This window comes from Thermobia domestica, chromosome 16, assembly GCF_964235325.1.
Source record: "Thermobia domestica chromosome 16, izTheDome1.hap1.1, whole genome shotgun sequence".
Taxonomy (NCBI): Eukaryota; Metazoa; Arthropoda; class Insecta; order Zygentoma; family Lepismatidae; genus Thermobia; species Thermobia domestica.
In genome coordinates this window covers 136015519-136033423 of record NC_137469.1, presented here as the reverse complement: position 1 = coordinate 136033423, position 17905 = coordinate 136015519, and positions in this window count along the sequence as shown.

Here is a 17905-nt window from a genome sequence, read left to right as displayed (position 1 = left end):
CTGGGAATGATTCATATTTACGCCTTCATCATCAATGGCAAAGAACGGTACGTAACTATCTTGTTGCGTATAAACGTAGAAACTGGATAAAAACTTGTAACACCTTATCCGAAGAAGCTCATCCTTCTCGCTATTGGAAGCGGTTTCATCAGCTTGTTGGTTAAAGGACTACAATAACCTACCCTCTCATAGCTGACGGTACATCTCTCTATTCTGACGCAGAAAAAGCAAATGCATTTGCTACCCAGTTAGAAGCCGTTTTTACACCATCTGCCGCTTCCAAGCGTTGTGAACGGACAGACATATCATGTCTTCCTGCCTTACAACCTTCCACGGAGCACGCCATTGACCCAGACCATCCTCTTACTTCACCCATCACAGTCGATGAATTCCGTACGGCACTAGCACGAAAAAGAAATACTGCACCTGGGATCGATTCGATCTCTTACCGACATATCAAAGAAGCCCCGCCATCACTCCTGCTACTCCTAGTAACAATATACAATTTCATTCTTAAAACTGGTTTCTACCCTTCAGATTGGAAAGTCTCCAAAATTTGCATGTTTCACAAACCTAATAAACCTGTACATTCAGTATCCTCTTACAGACCCATCCAGCTCACCTCAGTCTTCAGTAAGCTACTGGAAAAAATATCGTTTGTCGACTCCATAAGTATCCTGACACAACTTCTCTGTTACCTATCCATCAGGCGGGCTTTCGCCCTGGATTTTCTTTAAATGACCAGCTACTTCGTCTCAGTACAATAATTACTAACCAATATAACAAAGCTTTACCATCATGTCTTATTCTCATGGATTTAGAGAAGGCGTTCGATAAGGTTTGGCATTATGGCCTCATTAAAAAATTGCAGTCGTTCAAACTTCCCGTGTGCTATCTTAGGTTAATATATTCTTTCATTTCAAATCGCATTGCATATGTTACAGTTGGTACAGCCCTCTCTTGGCCGATTTTTCCTCTAACTGGTGTACCACAAGGATCAGCTCTCAGCCCTTTATTATATATCCTCTATGCGTCCGATATCCCTTCTGTACCACGCAACGTCTTTATTTTTCAATATGCTGACGATACAGCCTTTCTTGCACTTGGCAAAACTGTGCACCAGCTAAACATTGCTTTACAAGCAACACTCGATAATTTCGTCAAGTGGTGTAAGAAATGGCACTTAATGATCAACTCCGAGAAAACGCACGCTCTAGTATTTCTACCGCCTAAATGTCGTTCCAAAGTCCATAGAAACCCAACTCTCTTGCCCCTAAGTGTTGATGGGTACCCTGTACGCCCTTCCACCACTGCTACCTATCTAGGTGTGGTTTTCTATTCAAAGCTCAGCTGGAATGCTCAATTGAAAAAACTAACGGACAAAGCTAATCTTAGATTAAATCTTTTGCGACGCCTCACCGGAACAACTTGGGGACTAAAAGCCGATATTTTGCTTCATACTTACAAAGCATTCCTTCGTCCGATCCTTACCTTTGGGCATACCGCTTGGTGCAATGCTTCCGTTTCTTTCTATGAAAAGCTTAGCATCCTGGAACGACATGCTATTCGACTGGCGCATCGACTTAAACTTCCATATCCGATGTGGCTCACGTATGAATACATAGACTTTCCAAAGATCACCGAGCATCTCGCACAACTTCGCCATAGATACATAACCTCTCACATCCAAACAGGCCATCCGCTTTTCTTGGATATACTTCACACTGACGCACTTACCGACGCAGCATACCGATACAAGCACTCCCCATTAAATATCTTCGTATCTATGTATGTGAAACACGAACATCTTCCTGCGGCTGAAAGGGAAATATATGCATTATATGTCATTAATAATCATCTTCCTCATCTCTTTCCATCTTAGCACATATATCCTCATCACTAACAAGGGCTTCCCAATGTGTTCATTAGTCCTGAGCCGCCCCGGGACAGAAGATTTAACCCTGCATCTGTCTCACTAATCAAACTCTGTTTGTGACGTGTAAGAACTTCACCTCATTTTCACAATCATTATTCTTTCTTCTATTATATTTCTTATGTACTGTAATTCCTATTAGTATCCTAGCACCTCAAACATATATCTGCACTTTTCTATTATATTTTTTTTTTTCAGAAATAATCTATGGATTTATTTTGCATTTACTAATCTATGTGTTCATGATTACTGCACTTTGCCCATATATCATTACCTTGAAATCAATAGTGATACTTTGAACTCCATGCCAAAGAGAGGGCGTAACCCTCTAATGGCTGGGAGTAGGAAGTTATTTTATAAAACTAAAATTGATGTTTAAAGATGTATATATGTTACCCTATTCCCGTACCCCTAAAAACAAACAAAACAACAACAACACGTGTAGTTAATTGTCAGTGTGTAAATGACAGTATGTAGTTAATGTATTTGAACAACATGTCGTCGGGTCGGAAGTGCAAGTTACGTGCGGATTTCTTTATGATGTGTGTGGATACTATATTGGTCCGAAGCAGGTGAAGTATAGGATTGTGCTTGGAACAAAATTTTGTGCAGCCTATAAAGCTTACTTCGGAATGGCGGTTGGGTATCTTCACAAGTCATGGGTCCCACTCGTGTCTTGTGGTAATTGCAGGTCGACGTTGGAACATTGGTTGCGTGGGAATAGGAAAAGCATGCCGTTTGCCATTCCGCGAGTGTGGAGAGAACCTACCAACCATCATGATGATTGTTATCTTTGCATGATCGACTTGACGCGCTACAAGAAAGGCAAGAACAGACGTCAGCTACAATACGCAAGCATACCATCCTCCCGAGCACTTGTTCCGCATAGTGAAGAACTCCCTATTCCCTCACCTCCGCCCCAGTGAAGAAGCAGCTCATTCCGACAGTTCAGATGGTTCGTTCGTTTTGGAAGATAGTGAGTACTGAACCAAAAAGAACTAGATGATCTGATTAGAGATCTACAATTATTGAAAAATAAGTCCGAATTGCTAGCATCACTACTCAAAGAGTGGAACTTTTTACTTCCTTCCTGCAAAATATTTAAGTACAGAAGCAGACACCAATGTTTTTCCGTTTATTTTGCTGTTGAGGATTCATTGTGCTACTGTACAGATATTTGTGCTTTTTTTTTTTTTTTTTAAGGGCAATTGGCTTTTAATATAAACCAAATAAATGGCGACTGTTCATGGACAGTTCGAATACTAGTCTGAAGGCTGTTATTTTGCACAACGGAAACCAGTGTCCTTCAATCCCTGTTGCATATTCCATCCACATGAAGGAAAGTTATTCAAGTGTGAAACTGATGGAGAAAATTAAATATGAGAAACATCAATGAGACATGTGTGGGGATTTAAAAATTTTTGGTTTTCTTCTTGAGTTGTACAGTGGTTATACTAAATATTACTGCTTTCTATGTCTGTGGGACAGTCGGGCAACTAACCAGCATTATGATCAAACCGTGTGGCCTGAAAGAACGAGCTTATTCCAGGAACACATAATGTGATAAATGAAGCATTAGTGCCCAGGGAGAAGATTCCCATGCCAACATTACATATTAAGTGGGATTCGCAAAACAATTTGTGAAAGCTCTAGATCGCAGTTCACCTGCCCTACAATGTATCAAACAAATGTTTCCAGCTTTATCAGAGGCAAAAGTTCTGGCTGGCATTTCACAGGGCCTCAGATTCATAGTCATGGGTAACAATCAGTCTTGTTTAATAGTGCTACACTTAAACAAAAAATGACGGAGTTGGAAAGAAACGCTTGGCAGGCCTTTCATAAGTTGGTGACTTGATTTCTTGTGCATAACCGAAGTGAAGCGTTTGATCGCCAAGTTAAGACACTCATTGATCAATAATCGAGCATTGGGATGTAGAATGTCTTTAAAATTACATATGCTTCATTCACACTTGGATTTCTTTAGGGAGAATTTAGGAGATGTTAGCGAAGAGCACGGGGAACGTTTCCATAAGGACATTCAGGTAATGTAAAGCAGATACCAAGGAAGGTGGGACTGTGACGAAGTGAACGTTTCCCACAAAAGAAAAAGAACCACTAACCTTCACTTTTGATTCGGAATTCCAGTACTTGATGAACACTTTCCTCCAATCTGAAGTACTTTTGTATATTTTTTTATATATAAGAAATGTAATATTCATACATTTTGGTATTTATGTATTGTTATGTAGATTTTTGTTACCCAGAAAGTTGATGTCCAAAATATGTGTGTTATGTTTGTAGTTCAATGTTACTATAAGATACAATTGTATAATATGTTACTGTTTCAATAAAATCTGATATGCTTATATCATCACAAATTTTGACATTACGGAAAAGTAACTGCCATACTCGTGTTCAGCGGGTGCAAATCATTAAGAAACCAATGAAAAATCATCAGAAGCACGACCACAATGTTTCTATTATGCTTGTAGTTCAATGTTCTCATAAGATACAATGGTATAAATATGTTACTGTTGCGGGAAAATAACTTCATACTCGTGTTCAACGGGTGCAAATCACTAAGAAACCGACGAAAAACCAACATAAGCACGACCTTGGTCAAAATTTGTATACCAGTGTAATCTTTAGTCTTTTTTGCGTTACATTGCTCGTGAAGTTTTACTATAGGGATCCATAGTATAAGTAGTAATAGGAGTAGGAGTTGGGTAACAATCAGTTTGTGTTAGAAAGAATGAGGTAATAATTTTCATTATTAAGTTCATGCAATTTTTTAAATGCATTCATTGTTTGATCCTGAAAATTGACTTTCTCCGCCTGCTACATGGAATAAAACAGATTTCTCCAAAATCCCGTAACCAACACATTCGAATTGGCGATAGTTTTTAAACAATTGATCTCCTCTCAGCGCCGTAACTTAGAATTTTTCTGGGGAGGGAAGCATTAATACGCGTATTTGGGCTCCCTAGAGAAAAGTTGTTTTTTCTAATTTTGGGCCCCTTCTTTCCATCTTTCTCTTACTCTTTATGGCCCCCGGAGCCTGTGGGCCCTCCGCATGGCAAAAGTCTGCGGGACCGTTAAATACGCTCCTGGGCCCGTTCCATACATGACAAATTAATTAAGGGGACAATGTTGACAAATCTCAAAGCCATACGAATAAATATTTCTAGAGCCCCTAATATTAGATTTTTTTTTTTTTTTTTTTTTACTAAAATGAACCCATGGCTCATTTTTATATTATTAACCTTTTGTGAGCTATTTTATGTAATGTAGTGAGTCTGTTTGATGCTTCATTTATAATTTCATGTTCTTATCGTATATGGAGTAAGAGAATTTTGTGTGAAAATGGGCCCCCTGGAACGGCAGGGAGCTTCCCTGGGGCATCTACTTAACATGAATGCATCTTTTAAAGAAAGTATGTTATCTTAATTTATATTCCATTCTAATCAAATAATAATGTTTGAAATGTATGATGAAGAAGTAACTAACTTTCTCATTTACATAACAGATAAGGCGGCAAGAGATAAAAAAAAATGTACGAATAGACATAGTGTACTTTATTTGCGTTATATTCACGGACGTCAATCCCACCGGGGACACAAAGGACGTGTTCTCCTCAATATTTGTAAAACGGTTCTCACCCCCCTAATATTTCAAGTATCTTAGGTCGATTATGCCCCAAAAGAGGCTCAACCATGTAGAAGTTTGCTACGTTCACAAAACAATGTTAGACAACGCGCATATGAAGAAAGTAAGCACAAAAGTTTGTTTCCAATTGTGAAAAAAAAAAAAAAAAAAAGGAGTCAGTTGTTGGCTCTATGAAAGTGAACGTGGAGTACACTGTGAAGTGGCAAACTGTTTATGTTCAGATAGCGAGCAGCAAAGCGAGATTAGTTCAACGAAAACACACACACACACACACACACACACATAGAAACATGATTTTCAACTTAAAATTATTGGGGAAAAAAGAAGGCAAGTCAGATTTTTATAACTTTACACAATTGTCCTGGTTTCCACTCCCTTGTAGGCTATATCTTTAGCATTAAATTTCTTAGTAACTAACCTTCTTCTTACTGTGATATTTACTGCATGCAAACTACACCTTTCAGGCTACATAATTCAGGTATTAACATATTTTCGACCATTCCTTGATGACTTACCTCCTTTGTCCCCTGTGATCTTCAACTATTTTTTTAACAATACACTGTTGAGTCTCATTTACATTCCTTGTAGGCTTGTAGGCCTAAAACCTATTTTAAAACTTTATAGTTTCTGAGTATTCACTTTACACTATCTTTATCATTATTTTCTTTTTGACATACACTTGGTATCATTTAACTAAAATTTTAAAACAAGGATGAATTTTACTCTTTGAATAAGCAAACAAACTATAAAGTGTATGTATATGTTTTCTTTAATATCACATTTTTAAAAAGCTATCAAAGGTAAATATAAAAAATACAAAAATTTGCTTTTCCAGTCAAAAATTCCTTAAAATGCAATGTGCAAAGACTATTTTTTTAATTTTCCGTGGGAAGACCCTCGGATCTCCCTCTTTCCTGGGGGTATTCTAGTCCCCTCGGTAGTGTGTTCTCCCAAAGTTTATATGCTGCTGACGCCAATGTTTATATTTCATATAAATTATTTTTGTGAAATTGTACGCCAAAGTATATGCTGTTCCAATTAATTTTGTTTCACTGATTTTCACTCATGATACCAAGAGAAAATTGGTATAGTATTAAATTACTCCCTTTTCCTTCGTTATTCTATAAAGTAAAAGCATTGTATATAGATCGGGTTGTCGGAAAACTAGTCTTAAAATGAAAGACATAAACGATGACCTCATGTGAGTGTTGGAAAAGTAGGTAAGACAAGGAGAAAAAAAGAATGTTTAGAGAGTTCCAAGAATGAAAAAAATTGGATTGTGACAAATGCGAAAAAGGATATGAAAGAAAGAAGATAGGAAGACGAAAAAATCAATGTTAAAAGATTGGTAGATCACAACGTAGGGAGCAAAGATATTACTATAATATAGTGTAATTGCCCATAACTTTGAGGACTGGCTCGGGAGAGTAATGCTCCCGGAAGTTGGAACGAAACACACTGTTCTGATTGGTTAGCGTTATCCATTTCTTGCCACATAGCATTCATATAGCAAAAATCAAACGTTTGCTGCTGTCAGCCCGTCAGCCCTTGTGGCCGAGGGTGCTAGCACTACGTGTTAGTAACGAAAGTCCCTTTTGGCTACGGATGGTACCGAGACCGAGACGGCCTTTTATCTACCGAGACGAGACCGAGACCGAGACGGACCTCTATAAATCGAGACGAGACTTAGGTCAGTCTCGAAAGTCTCGGTCTCGTCTCGAATATTGATATAGACAACTATTAAGATTGACCTTTACTCAAAATTTCTTTCGTTGCTGTATTAGGTAATATGGGAACGGTTGACTAATGTTCAGTGGCGTATTTAGGGGATGGCTATCGGACTGAAGCCCCTCCCGAAATAGATTTGTGATCATTTTTTCGCATTGCAAGTACAACACAAATATTTCTTACTCGTTCTCTTGCCTCTCCCGAAACAAAATCCACTGCTGATGTGTACAGTCATCTTTGTCTCTCTCTCCCTCTCTCAACACACACACACACAGATATAGATAGATAGATAGATAGATAGATAGATAGATAGATAGATAGATAGATAGATAGATAGATAGATAGATAGATAGATAGATAGATAGATAGATAGATAGATAGATATACACTAGCGGATCCAGGATATGATCGAGGGAGGGGCTAAACCATAGTTTGACATTTTATCCAGTGTAAAGAAAGAAGTAGGATTGAAGCCCATTTTATACAGTGTATAGCTGAGCGTCAAGGGGAGGTATAACCCCTTTAACACTCCCCTTGGATCCTCGCCTGTATATCATATCTAATATAAGTAAAAGGAAGAGTTTGTTTGTCTGTGTGTCTGCTTGCCTGTCTTTCTGATTGCCTGTGTGCGGCCTGGGGACCAGACGAGAGTCCAAGAGTTACGAAATTTGAATGACAAGTATCATGTCCCAGGCCTCAGACCAAGAAGAAGCGTTTTTTTTTTAAATTATTATTTTGAATCACGAGGGTAAAAAATGACCGATATTAATGTCGAATACATAGTTTTCGCAGTCGCTGAGATCAATGATGATACTTCCATTAGCGATGACTTTCAAATTCTGCTACCAGTGCATGCGGGCCGTACTTGCGGGGGAGGGGAGTACCGAGACGTAAAAATAATACAAAATGACCGATACTAGTGTCAAATAGTTTTCGCGTTTTCTGAGATCAATGGTGAAACTCCGATCGCATTAACCTCCAAATTCACCGCATTCAGCTGCAGGCCGGAGTTCACAGGAGGGATACCGAGACATGTAAAAGTAATCCAAAATGGCCGATCTTAGTGTCAAATGTATAGTTTTTGCGGTCGCTGAGATCAGTGGTGTCTTCCATTAGCGATGACTTTCAAATTCAGCTACCAGTGCATGCGGGCCGGGGTTCACCTGCTGGGGAGGGGTACCAAGACATGTAAAAATAATACAAAATGACCGATATTAGTGTCAAATACTTACAGTAGGTTTCGCGGTTGCTGAGATAGTGATACTCCCACAGGCCTTGACTTCCAAATACTGGTCCCATGCGAAAAATGGGTATTTCATCTAGTTATATATAATAGTCATACAAGTATATATTAAAAATGTTGAATTTTTTTAACATGCTGTGTGAAATATGGAAGGGGAAATTCTTCCAGATACTCTGCAATACCACTAGATAAACAAGCAATGTTGCCAACGCAATATAAAGTTGTAATTTCTCAAATTGCACTACGTTTGATATTACATATTTCTGTTCAGTTAATTTAGTTTAGTGCGTGAGTTTTCTCGGGGTTCTCCTGTTTCCTCCCACTTTCTTCATTCCACCATTTTATTCATCTCTCATCGTCACAGTCTCCTTTAGCCTAACCGGAATAATCGTGGGACGTAAAACTCAAAAATTTCATTTAATTTTTTAATTGAGTTTAACGCCTCTTTCAGCAGCGAGGTTATATGAGACTGAACCTACTGATTAACGTTGAATCTAAACCACATGAGCTCCCGCGGGGAATCTAACCCGGGTCTCTCACGCCATAGGCTAACTGCTTAGCCACGAAAGAGCTCTACATATTTCTAATTTAGATATTAAATTAAATCACAAAAGCACATATCTTATTCAGTGTAACAAAGGACAATACATATCACTAACATCAACATTTTGGAGATCTCTAATAACTCAAATGACAGGAACATTATAACATTAGTGTTCAGTAGTTTTAATTACAACAAGTCGCAGTTACATTATTTTAAGCAGTGTTGCGAACTTATATAACTTGCTGAATATTATTATAAATATAGTGCAAATAACGTAGCTAAAGTGCAAAATATTTTAAAATTACTCGTAATTGGTTTTATGGTGCAAGAATGTTTTCAAAACACGATGTTTTTCATAGTCTCTGGGCTACTTATAATGTTAATGTCAAAGTTTTCGTTCCAGCAATACATGTAAAAGCAAATTGTAACTGAAATTAAACGTAACTGACAACTTTTCAGTAGCATTAGTTGTTCTCCCTAAGCCTTAGGCCTGGTGTATTTTTTTAAGATTAAAACACTGCTTTATTAAAATTTTAATTACACCCTAACTGCATTTCATTTGTTATACTTTGACCACCGACCACCTCAAACTCGATCCAATACATATAGCTATATGCAATTATTCAAAGACTTACAGTTAGTAATACACATTGTGTTGATTTTTGGTTTGTTTTGTCTTAGTTTAACGTCTCACGATTATGCTAGGGCGGCTAACGGAGACGTGGAATTACTGTTCATAGTGGAATCCAAAAAACTTCGGTCGTTGAACATTACCGCCACCGGGAATCGAACTCGGGACCATGCGAACCAAAATCAAGCGTACTAACTATTACAGCAAATGGAGGTTCTTACATTGTGTTGATTTAAATAATTGAGTCAGTGTTGCCAGATCCGAAGATCAAAAAGTAGCGTGTCTGTGCTCCAAAAGTAGAGGATATGATCTATTTGTAGCCCAAATATATAGAAATGAATTATTTGGCAACTAATGACTGGTACTAATGAAATATTGTTTAAAATAGATCAGAAAATGTTATGGACATATTGCAAGACGAAATTATGATCGATAGACGAAAACAATTTTAGATTGTATACCACGTGACAAAAAACAGCCTAGGAAATGGGTGATATCAATAAAAATAAGTAACTACTCCTGAGAAGTCCTGCTCGAGAATCGGAGTAACTACACTTGGAGTAATCTCCTCCCTCAATTTCGTATCAATAAAACAAGCCACTACTCAGGTCTAGTCTGCTCCAGATTTATGAACGTTTACTCGCGCTTCCTCTGCACGTAGCACTGAGTCGTATCAATAAAAGAAGTGGTTACTCATTTCTATCATCTGTTGGGAACCTTGGCGCAGTATCCTAGACGCCATGGAAGGGACAAGTAGCAACGACAGTTTCAATCAAAGTGCATTTGTGGATATTATAAAAGAGTTTCCAGTGGTACTTTCGAAGTCACAGTTACCAGAAAGTAAACGAAGGAAAGCCGAAGCTTTGAAGGCAATTACAGTGAAATGCAACGAAATATCAAATACATTTACAATGAAATACAAATCCAAAAGAGAATCTTTAATATACGAGCGAGCATTTAAAAAAAAAAAAAATGAAAAAGAAAACGGGAAACAAGAAAGTAATACTGAAACCACGGGAACGAACCTCTTGGAACTGATGGATGTTGGTTGGAATCCAGCAATATCAAGATTAGCACGACAAGCGCATATCACGTGTTGTCCAAGGTCTTGTCCAAGATTGTTTGGCTTTAAGAACGAAATCAGACATTTGGTCCCTTTGTTTCCTTTTTTAAATAGTCCAGCCAGTCACGTCGTAAAGCACGTCCATCTGATTGCGTTTTCCACACCATACATGTCCCCTTTCACCTTGGCATAAAAAATATACATTCTCATGTATACACCCTTCCTATCAGCGTTGAGTTGATTTGATTTTGAGTTTAATGTCCTTTTCAGTAGCGAGGCTATATGAGACGGGACCCACTGATTAACTTGGAATCCGAACCATATGAGCTCCCGCCGGGAATCGAACGCGGGTCTCTCATGCCAAAGGCATGTACGATATCCGCTTAGCCACGAAGGAGCTCTTCCTATTAGCGTATTCGTCTCCAAAATACTAGGTTTCTTTATTGCCACGCGTGTATAGTCAAGTGCTCCGATAGCACCCGGAAATGTATATTGTTCTTGCCTCTCTGCCTTTGTTGTTTGAATATTACACACACCTCCGGAAACAATCAATTTTCAGATTTCGCAATAATTGCATGCATTACACTTGTAGTAGTCATAGACACAGTACTTTGAGCCACAACAGAATCCCCTGACATTCAGACCTGGAATCCCGGATCACTCACGTAAAGCAAGAAAACCCGCATCTTTTACTCATTACGTAGTGCATCACCCCAAATTTCCGTTGATTCTCCTAAAAAATGTTGTGCTAACTACTCTACATTTTCTTTCATGAACGTATGTTTTTTGTAATCTCCATTTGCAACATTTCTATGCAATTTATAAATTTTGCTACATAGCAAAACAATCATATACTTTGCCATATTTCGCACGGAGTCACCTATTTAGCTTGCTCCACAAATTTGGAGAAGTTACTAGCATCACAGAAAAGTCTTTGATTTTTATTGATATCAAACGTGGAGTAGTTACTCGGCTCGAGAATAGAGGTGTGGTTACTTCAAAAGGGCGGGGCTTCTTCGAGGTCAGCCGAGACGACTAGTGCTCAGTTCTCTTTTTATTGATACCAATGCGAGTAACTACTTCAAAATTGGGCGTAGTGAGTAACTTCTCCGTTTTATTGATATCACCCAATGTCTGCATACAAGACAAAATCAGGAACCACTGGGGAGTAACCTGGAAAAGAATTACCCAAGATAGATAGTTGTAGAGAAAACTTGGGAAGACTTCATCCAGCAGTGGATTGATAATGCTTGATTATGGTGATGGTGATGATTTTATATCAAGACCTCAGAGGTAAACTAAACCAAGTCATAATTTCGTATTTTAATTTTACAGGATAAGCGAAAAACCGGTTCCTTAACTAAGATCTATAATACTGTTTTTTAAACTATACTAAGTAGTTACAAAGTAGTAAGGTGGCTTTAGGCTTACATTATTACACCACTAGAAAGAACGTAGTCTATTAAAAAAAAAATATTCTAACTCAATTTGACCAAAAAGTGACTTAACATAGTCTACCACTAATGTTCAGATATATATATATATATATATATATATATATATATATATATATATATATATATATATATATATATATATATATATATATATATATATATATATATATTTGGTCTAGGAATTAATTCGTGCGGGTGGACAAGAGATGGCGCAACGAACGGAGCGTCCCACAGTTCCGTGTATCCACACATGTGTTGCAAACCCCTGTCATCGCGTATCGTTCGTAGTATAGGGCAGTGGATTAAAGCGGCAACAACACCAGTTTGTAGTTAAGTGAACATGGCGCAATTTGTGCCTGATAAAGTGTTTTTGCGGGGTGTCCTGCTGCATTACTTTAACATGCAGAAAAGTGCGACTGAAAGTCATCGTATTTTGGTGGAAGTGTATGGTGACCATGCTCTAGCTGAGCGAACGTGTCAGAAGTGGTTTGCACGGTTTAGAAGTGGTGATTTCGGCTTGGCAGACCAAGAGCGAGCTGGACAGCCAAAAAAATTTCAAGACGAAGAATTGACAGCATTGCTCGAGCAGGATTCGTGTCAAACGCAGGAACAACTTGCAGCAGCATTAGGCGTTGATCAAACAACAGTCTCCAAACGCTTTTAAGCCATGGGAATGATTCAAAAGATGTCACATTGGGTTCCACATGAATTGAATGACAGAGACGTTGAAAGACGAAAAACCATTTGCGAATTGCTGCTTCAACGACAGAGCAGAAAGCGGTTTCTGCATCGAATTATTACGGGTGATGAGAAGTGGATCCATTACGAGAACCCTAAACGAAAAAAGGCCTGGGTGAAACCAGGTGAACCAGGTCCATCACAACCACTGTGCAAAGGTTATGCTGTGCATATGGTGGGATATGAAAGGTGTGGTGTACTATGAGCTGCTGCAACCGGGTGAAACTATGAATGGAGAACGTTATCGACGACAATTAATGCGTTTGAAGCAAGCTCTGGCCAGAACACGACCAGAATGGGAGAACAGACATGATAAACTTATTGTTCAACATGATAACGCTCGCCCACATGTCGCAAAACCGGTCAAAACCTATTTAGAAAATGTCGGATGGGAAGTTTTACCCCACCCGCCGTATTCATCAGACGTTGCTCCTTCGGACTACTACTTGTTCGATTGCATGAACAACGATTTGATTGGACAGCGGTTTGCTTCTTCAGAAGATATCGAAACATGGGTCTCTGACTGGATCGCTTCCAAGGATGAGGACTTCTTTCGCCACGGAATCCGTACATTGCCTGACAGATGGGCGAAAGTGGTGGCTAGCGATGGACAATATTTTTCTTAAGGTATTTATGTATTTTGTGTTTGTACTACAGCTTCAATGTGTGCGTACCAACCGCACGAATTAATTCCTAGACCAAATATATATATATATATATATATATATATATATATATATATATATATATATATATATATATATATATATATATATATATATATATATATATATACTGTATAAATTTACTAGGTAAGGTGGGATAAAATTGGATCCAAAATTTAACGAAAGTCATACAGAGAAAAAAAAATATTTTTGACTATTTAATACTTCATGTTGCTGCAAATCTACGAAAATGAATACAAAAGAAAACTAAAAAGTTAAGAATCACTTGTTTTGGCGAGGGAGAGAAAATAGATACAGCTAGCTCGAATTACCTATATACTTATATAATACTAGCAGCGTTCACCCCGCTTCGCTGCGGTCACCCCGGAACGCAATAAACTTTGTTACTTAGATAATTTTTACTTTTTCGCTTTCAAATTGCAGTAAATGTTAACATTATAGCGCCTGTCATTTATGTTAACCCGCCGAGTGACACGGTCATGCGGGTTGCATATAAATACGTTTATTTTTATACCTATGATGAACTAACAAAGGATTTGTACGTTATGGACACTTGAATGGTCAATTATCTCAAGACACTGGTAATTAAAAATTAAAGTGATATGATAAAAACCATCTAGGGTCCAAATCCTAATAACCCCCCAAAAATGAAAGAAATTGGTTCAGCCGTATTAGCGTGATGAGCTAACAAAGGATTTGTGCGTTCTCTTTTATATAATAGATGTATGTTCGTTTCGCAAGTAATTTTCAATCAATATAAAATTTCAGCGTAATGAATGCACAATTGGTTTTCTCGAATAAAGATCACATGCACCGCTAAGAGCTCAGGAATAAGCTTAATCTATGTTACGGCAGTGGATACACATAGCAAAGATGAGTGCCGTAGCTCCCATTACAAAGTTCAGGAATTTCGTGTTATAAGATGTCAATTAAACAGGTAGATGTGAAACGGTAATAAAGCATTTGATCAATTTTAAACAAAATATATTGTAGTAATAATTTACCCTATTTGTTCAGACAATGAACATTATATTATGCTTTTAAAATGACAGTCAAAACAGAATGTATTGGATAATAAATGAGAAATTGTAAAATTTCAATTTCGGTACGATTAAATACATTCATGCTGCTATGTGTTGCGTTATAATTTAGAATGTATTGAACAATTCTTATTCTAAGGAAGGAAATAAACTACTGTATAGTACTGAAATTAATTTAATAGAGTTTAATTGTATAGGCAGTACTGAGGCCATATGAGAAAGTCTTTTGCTGAAAGTGAAATATGGGTTACTATTAGAATTTTATCCCACATATGATATACCCACTGATGATTGAAACTGGAACACACGCATGGAAGGCATCAGTGCTAGCAAATTAGCTCTGAAGAAGTACACCATACTATAATTCTAACTCAAGAATAAGGCTAAAAATAAGAAGCAGAAACGACAGACTTTACAATAATAATACTTTTACAATTTTAATTTCACCTATTTATTTCGAGACTTTCGAGACGAGACCGAGATTTGGCCCTCGAGACCGAGACCCAGATCGAGACAAGCATTTGTTGACCGAGACGAGACCGAGACGGCGATTTTTGACTCGAGACGAGACCGAGACCGAGACCGCTATTTTTAAACCGAGACGAGACCGAGACTGTACAAGTCTCATCTCGTCTCGTCTCGATACCATCCCTACTTTTGGCGCGGGTTCAATTCAAACCCAGCCTAAGGAAAGCTTTTTTCATTTTTTTAATTTTCGTAACACTTTTTTCATTAAAATAAGATGAAAATTATACTCAAAAAAGTGATTTACTTACTTTTGTGCAGATAAGTAGTAGTAGTAGTAGTAGTAGTAGTAGTAGTAGTAGTAGTAGTAGTAGTAGTAGTAGTAGTAGTAGTAGAAGAAGAAGAAGAAGAAGAGGAGGAATAATAAAACTAGTAGTAGTAGGAACTGGTTAGAAGCCCCGCAAGGGCTCGTTTTGTTCAACCTAGACCCTCATGATATAAATTTTGTGACCAACTTAAAACAGCTGGCTAAAGTAGCGCGCGAAGAAAACGTACTTCCGGGAGTATTACTCTCCCGAGCGGGTCATTAACTTTGTCCCCGTAAGTTGGTGAACAAGTGAACACCACCAAACCTAAATGGCTTCTCTTTTTTCAGCAATTAATGTTAGCTCAAAGCATTAGATTTTCCCTTTGTGAATATGTAAAACTTACTGCTTTTATTTTTATTTCAATATTTGCTTTAGCGTTCAAAATGGTTACAAGTACAGCTTATGTGATAGTATTCATTACCTTCAGTGGGGCTCGGGCTCATATCTTTAGTGATGATCGCATTCACTAGCCTCTTTGGACCTAGCGCTCACCAAAGCATGTGAGCATGTGCTTATTTGGACTCGGGCCCACTAATCTAAAACAAGCTTGGGCTCACTACCATCAATGGCTCCCGTGCTTAATGAAATCAGTAGGACGCACTCATTTGTGATTAGTTCCATTACTTTCATTGAGCAAGCAATGATTATTCTCGTTGAGGTTAGTGCTTATTCGAGTTTGCACTGGCTAGCCTCATTGGAGCTAGCATCTCTTTCAAGCACCCACTTACTTTGGCTCGGGCTTACACTCAGTGGAGTTCGAGCTCACTGACATCAATGGAGCTTGTGCTTATTTGTACTCGGGTTCATTACCAACGGAGAGGCTCACGTCACGATTACTACTCTCTTTCGGGCACGCTCTTACTTGGGCTCAGGCTCACTGGTCTGAATTAGACTCGTGCTCAATTATATGGGCTCTTCCCTCAAATGGACTCGAGCTCACTGACCAGTACATTCATGTGGGCTCGGGTTCATTAAAGTATGTGGAGCTCGTGCTCACTATTCTTGTTGAAGCTCGCGCTTGCTCGTGCTGGTACTCATTCTTCAATGCGACTCACACTCACTAACCTCTTTGGACGTTGCCTTCACTAATCTCTTAGATGCACCTGCTTGGACTCGAATTACTACATTCAGTGGGATTTGGCCTCATTAATCTCAGTTGGACTCGTGTTCACACAAACTCGGCCTCACATCCTTTAATGAGACTTGACCCAACTAGTTTTCTAGAGCTTGCGCTCACTAATTTCGTTCCGGCAAGTGCTTACTTGTACCCGCACTTACTAGCCTTCAGTCGGGCTTGAACTCACTAGTCTCAATTGCATTCACGCTCGAGTTCACTATACTCAGTGAGGCTCGGGCTCACTCCAGATCACACTCTGTAATTCCATTTGTCCTCGAGCTCACTAATATCAAATGGGTTCGCACTTTGTCTCACTAACCTTCATGAAGCTTGAATTCTTACTTTTAGTGGGACTCGGACTCACTCCGGATCGTGTTCACTAATTTAATTTGTTCTCGCGCTCACTCAGTGGTGCACTTCCTAATGCCAAATGGGCTCGCGCTTTGGCTCAATTCTCAGAACTGGCCTTGGTCTCATTATCCTCAGTTGGACTTGTTTTCATCTGAGCTTGCGCGCGATATTTCCGTTCGGGTTTCGTGTCATTACATTCAATGGAGGTCAAGCTCACTGCCTTTCAGTGGGACTCGTGCTCACTTGGACTCAGCCTTATTAATTTCATTGGCTTCGCGATCAGGTTCACTTCTGATTAATTGCTTATTATTCAAGAAATAGCACGTAATACATATAATGCAATTTTTAATTTTAACTTACAAAACATTGGTTATAAATTGAGCCAACAAACGTGACAGAGTAGGAGTGGCGACGTTGTGATGCATGGCTTTATGATTTTGCAGTACGGATATACCCTCTGTTTTATAATATCCTTAGTAGAGAGTCATCTGTTAGTGATGCCGAGAGGGGGACCCAAGAGGGGATCGATCGGGTTCTGACCTCCAACCTTTTTAATATACTTGTGTTTCATCTGCACCAGGGACACATTTACGAAGATCCACACTCGGTCCGGACTTTCATCAATTTCTCGATTTTGGACTGTACAACATGAATTTCTAATTGCGCGCCTGGTAGAATACTTAATAACATTATTATTATTATTATTATTATTATTATTATTATTATTATTATTATTATTATTATTATTATTATGACATTTCTGATAATACAAATATAATATAACCTTAAGTCTTCGAAGTTATTTTTGGCATTTGGCAAAAAGAAAACAGTATATCTCTTTATTTCAAGATACCATCCTCATGGTAATAATGGTA